This window comes from Herpailurus yagouaroundi, unplaced genomic scaffold (assembly GCF_014898765.1).
Source record: "Herpailurus yagouaroundi ecotype Mexico unplaced genomic scaffold, PumYag 382, whole genome shotgun sequence".
Lineage (NCBI taxonomy): Eukaryota > Metazoa > Chordata > Mammalia > Carnivora > Felidae > Herpailurus > Herpailurus yagouaroundi.
Genome location: NW_024412599.1, coordinates 31,439 through 37,275, shown reverse-complemented (window position 1 = coordinate 37,275; position 5,837 = coordinate 31,439). Strand labels below are relative to the sequence as shown.

General features: G+C 43.1%; 1 long non-coding RNA gene across 1 annotated transcript in view; it reads right to left on the bottom strand.

Annotated features, from left to right (window-relative positions):
• Positions 1-236: 236 nt before the first annotated feature.
• LOC121022249 (uncharacterized) overlaps positions 237-5,837 on the bottom strand; it is a 23,139-nt gene continuing 17,538 nt past the window's right edge. Inside the window, exon 3 of the long non-coding RNA XR_005786867.1 lies at positions 237-266. This is a non-coding gene — a long non-coding RNA (uncharacterized LOC121022249). The remainder of the gene's footprint in view (positions 267-5,837) is intronic.

The window sequence follows — 5,837 nt, the reverse complement described above, 5'->3', positions numbered from 1 at the left end:
GGGCAGGGAGGGGAGTTTGACTAGATGGGGACAAAGGAGTTTTCAGCAACTGCCTGCATTTTTAAGAGGTGTTTTAAAAGCAGGGCTAGGGGCGCCTGGGTGGCGCAGTCAGTTGAGCGTCCGACTTCAGCCAGGTCACGATCTCGCGGTCCGTGAGTTCGAGCCCCGCGTCGGACTCTGGGCTGATGGCTCGGAGCCTGGAGCCTGTTTCCGATTCTGTGTCTCCCTCTCTCTCTGCCCCTCCCCCGTTCATGCTCTGTCTCTCTCTGTCCCAAAAATAAATAAAAACGTTGAAAAAAAAAATTTTTTTTAAATAAATAAATAAATAAATAAATAAAAGCAGGGCTAAAACTGTCTTGGTAGGTCCAGGAAGGAAGGTGGTTTTGTGAGTGGATCTCCTGGGTCAAAAAGCCCTAACGGGTAGCGTGTTTTCAAGAGACATGGGGTCTGCTGAGGTAACAGTGTCTTCAGATAGCCCTGTGCCTGGTCCATGGACACTATCCAGATATCACATCTGACATAAGGGCCCACAGGACAGTGAGGCCACAAAGCTCTGAAGCCAGAAATGGAGTGAGCCATACTTGGGGGGGAAAGGGTCTCTCAGCCTTGCAGGGACCCTGGTCCAGGGCAATGCAGCAGGAGGGGGGATATCACGGGAGCCAGGACATGGCATTGACCAGTCCGTTTGAGGCTCCTTAGGGACCCAAGGGAAGAACCTTGTGTTGATCTGGCCAGCCAGCAAACTGTAGGAGCAGCTGAGCCAGACAAGATTGCGCTGTCTGCTAAGATTATGGTCCCCAAGGAGGGAAAAGGGAGTCTATGTGCTCCTGTTACAATCCCTCTTTCTTCTGTGCTCTGATAGCCCTAGCCCACATCAACCTTGGAAACTGGCGATTTACGCACAGACCTGTGCCATCCTCTACGGCACAATGAAACATGGGCACACACGGGAGGCTGGGCCTAGGGGTTCCAAGGCACAAGGAAAGCCAAGCCAGCTGGGATCCCCTGGAACAAGACAGGTGGTAAACAGATACACACATGAATAGATGAAAATGGAATTTCTATTATCCAAACACCCACACCACCAGCAAGTTAGATTTAGAGCAGGACTTTGGGAAAGATGATTCCCTTTGCTAAAATCTCACTTAGGTCTCCCCTAACTGAAGGACACCCACTCACCGCCCTCCAGCTGCCCTGAGCTCTCTTCCTTTCACCTGCTCTTACCCCACCTCCACTTCCTCAACGCCCCCTCCTCATTAACCCATCGCAGTCAAGGTCATACCCCCACCATTTACGGGAAGGCTTTCCACAGCCACAGATGACCTTTCCGTGGCCAGGTGCAAATTTAACGCTCATTCCTTGAAAGCTCCTTCACTTCCCCATGAAATTCTATCCTCTGTGTCTTTGCTGGCTCTTCCCCCTCTCAGTATAGCCTACGTCCTTCACGAGATCCTGGCCCTGGCCCTCTTTTCCTTTTGCCCTCTGTCTCCTGTCTCCTTGGCAATTTCACGCACGCCAACAGCTTCTCATCTCATGGCTGTGCGCCCAACCCAAGTGGAGCTCTATGTCCTGAACACCTTCCCGAGTCAGAGGGCTGCATTTCTGACCATTTGAACATTTCTTGTACATCCCTCCATCACTCTCCAGCACTTCTCTTCCAAGCTACTTTTAAACGTACCTCTCTTTACTTTATTCTTTTTAAAAAAAAGGTTTATTTATTTTTGAGAGAGGCAGAGCGCAAGTGAGGGAGAGGCAGAGGGAGAGGGAGACACAGAATCCGAAGCAGGCTCCAGGCGCTGAGCTGTCAGCACAGAGCCTGACGCGGGGCTTGAACCCACGAACCAGGAGATCATGACCTGAGCCAAAGTCGGACGCTTAACTGAGCCACCCAGGCATCCCTCGTTCCTTTATTTTTAGGGGATAGCTTATTTCTTCTGTGCTCTGAAGGCACCAATAACTGAGTTCTTATGAACGCTGATTCAATTGTTCCTGTGATTCTACCTTCAAAACCCCTTGCCAAGAATCTCACTTCTGACCACATCAGAGGGAACTATAAGGGTGTGGTAAGCTGAACTCAGGCAGGGCAAGGATGTATTCCAGCCCCAGCCAGAGAAAAGTAGAGAGGCTTGGTACACATTGCTAAATCCCAAAAGGCTGAGTCTTTTTTGCACGCTGTTTCTGCGTCTACTGAGATAATTCCAGGGTCCTCCACGTAATGTGGTGCTAATATGTTGGTAAGGTTTTTTACATCGATATTCATGAGGCAAAATGGTTTTGTGGGGCTTTATTCGCGCAATGTCTTCGTCAGGTTTTGGTATTGGGTGATGCTAGCCTGGCAATGGTCTCTCCTCCTTTGTTTTTTAGAACGATTTTGTGTAGGCTTGGTATTACTTTTTCCTTCAATGTTCAGTGAAATTCAAGGTGGAAGCCTTCTGGGTCCGGAGTTTTCCTTATGGGGAAGGTTTTTAATTCAATTCAATTTCTTTAATAGACACAGGTGTATGAAGAATTTCCGGTTTGTTTCTTGTGACAGTTTTGGCAATAATGTCTTTCAAGGAATTTGGTTTTTTTTTGTCACGTAAGTGGTTGAATTGATTGCCATAAAGTTATTTATATTATTCTCATAGTATCCTTTTAATGTCTTTAATAACATCAGGTGTGAAGTCGCATCCTTCACTCTTGTTATTGGTAACGCGTCGTCTTTCTTCTTAATCCAACCGACTACAGATTTACCAGTCATTTTCAAGAACCAACAGTTTGGTTTCACTCATTATCTTCGTTGTCTTTTTTCTATTTTGTTGACTACTTGTTACTTTCTTGTACTTACTTTGGGTGTAATTCCACCACCTCCAACCCCCCCCCCTTTTTTTTTTCAGCTTCTTGAGCTCAGTGATTCAGACCTTTTTATTTTTCAAATATAAGCACCGAAAGCTACAAATTTCCCAACAAACTTTAGCTGCTTGCCACCAATGTTGATATGTTGTGTTTTCATTACCAGTCTGTGACAAATGATTTTTCGGTGGAAAAACGTAGGAGAGCCCACGTTCTTCGGGTAAGCAACACGAAATTCATCAGTAATGGATTAAATGGAAATCCTGTGCTACCTGATGTGATACAACGAGAAGAACCCAGCATTGCTTCTGTGCTATTCTTACCAGAGCCGTGCAATCTGAATCCAAAGGTGGATTCAGACAAATGCACCCTGAGGGTTATTGAAGAAAAGAAATAGCCTGTCGTCTTAAAATATTATAGTCAAAGACAGAAACTCTTCCAAAATCAAGGAGGCTAAAAAGATATGCCAACTACACGGAACATGTCATGCTGATTTGTATTCTTCTGACAACGAGCCATTGCTGGAATTTGAATGGGATCTGAGGTTAGATGGTAGTAATGTAACAATACTAATATCCTGGTTTTGATAACTGTAATATAGGAACCGCACACAAAAGCATTTGGAGTGAGGGGTGTCATGTGGGCAGCTCAATCTGAAATGGCTCTTTGGATTATACTTACGATTTTTCTGTAAGTCTTTGTTTCTGCGTTTTTAAAAAATTATCTCCACCCCTAGGGAAAATTCTACTGAGAGAGAGACAGCTATACACAAAAACAGTAGCTACTCTGTGATTCTAGTTATATTATATTTTTTTTAATTTTTTTTCAACGTTTTTTATTTATTTTTGGGAGAGAGACAGAGCATGAACGGGGGAGGGGCAGAGAGAGAGGGAGACACAGAATCGGAAACAGGCTCCAGGCTCCGAGCCATCAGCCCAGAGCCCGACGCGGGGCTCGAACTCACGGACCGCGAGATCGTGACCTGGCTGAAGTCGGACGCTTAACCGACTGCGCCACCCAGGCGCCCCTAGTTATATTATATTTTAGAATGTACTCAAAACTCATCTATAGTGACAGAAACAGAGCAGTGGTTGCTTGCGGGTAAGGATGGGAGACTGCAAAGTGGCAGGAGGAAACTTTTGGGGTGATGGAAATGCTCTATGTACTGATTCAGGTGATGTATACACGCATATACATTCATTAAAAATGGATGGATGCACTTTATAGTATGTACATTATATCATCAATAAAGGTAATTTTAAAAGACCAAGAACATGCTCTCTATCACCATTTCCCTTGAAGGAATCAGAAGTCCTTGGAGAATAGCTGATTTTTATCTGATTCAGGGCCAAGATGAACCTGGGACACCTTGTTTCACTAGAAAGTAAGGAAACTTTCAAATATTAATGGGGTCATAGCAAAAGGACGTAAGAGACCACTTGAAAAGGGACCATTTGCCAAATCGTGACAATTTAAACATCAAAATCATAGTAATTATGATGATTGAAATATATTGAATCAATTAAAATATGTTAATTTACAATAATTTTTTATAAAAAAAACATAAAGGAAAACTAATTTATCACCATCTGAGGTAGCTATTAAAATAATGATGGGAATGCAAACTGGTGCAGCCACTCTGGAAACCAGTGTGAAGCTTCCTCAAAAAACTAAAAATAGAACTACCCTACGACCCAGCAATTACACTACTAGGTATTTATCCCCTGGATACAGGTGTGCTGTTTCAAAGGGACACATGCAATTTTTATAGCAGCACTATCAACAACAGCCAAAGTATGGAAAGAGCCCAAATGTCCATCGATGGATGAATGGATAAAGAAGATGTGGTATATATATATATATGTATATATATACACACACACACACACACACACACACACACACACACAAACAATGGAGTATTACTCGGCAGTCAAAAAGAATGAAATCTTGGCATTTGCAACTATGTGGATGGAACTGGAGGGTATTATGCTAAGTGAAATTAGTCAGAGAAAGACAAATATCATATGACTTCACTCATATGAGGACTTTAAGACACAGAACAGATGAACACAAGGAAAGGGAAGCAAAAATAATATAAAAGCAGGGAGGGGGACAAAACATAAGAGACTCTTAAATATGGAGAACAAACAGAGGGTTACTGGAGGGGTTGTGGGAGAGGGGCTGGGCTAAATGGGTAAGGGACATTAAGGAATCTACTCCTAAAATCATTGTTGCACTATATGCTAACTAACTTGGATGTAAAATAAAAAGTAAAAAAAAAAAAATAGAAAGACATAAAAAAATAAATAAAATAAAATAATGCTTGACTTTGAAAACATTAATTAAAGAGAAAGAGACAAGCATTTTCCTGTCTTTAAGGAAATTGATTTTGGAATATTCAAGTAGTTCTAGTGGATGAGATAAAATGATACTTATGAGAATGCCACCTAAGGGGCACCTGGGTGGCTCAGGTCATGATCTCATAGTTCATGAGTTCGAACCCCACATCAGGCTCAGCACTATCAGCACAGAGCTACTTGGGATTCTCTCTCTCTTCCTCTCTCTGCTCCTCACCCACTTGTGTTCTCTCTCTCTCTCTCTTCTTCTTCTCAAAATAAATAAACTTTTATTTAAAAAAAAGAATGCCAACTAATAAATATAATCAATATAGAATGAATTATAGAATTATTTAAAAATCATTTCATAAACTTTAGATTCATCAGTTGATGTTAAAACTATGGTGCGAATAAGTTGATGGAGAACTAACTGTACATTCAAGAATATTATGGAATATAGTCATGAAGGGACAATATACCTGTAACATAGAAAGATCAGACTTTGGGGCGCCTGGGTGGTGCAGTCGGTTGAACGTCCGACTTCAGCCAGGTCACGATCTCGCAGTCCGTGAGTTCGAGCCCGCGTCGGGCTCTGGGCTGATGGCTCGGAGCCTGGAGCCTGTTTCCGGTTCTGTGTCTCCCTCTCTCTCTGCCCCTCCCCCGTTC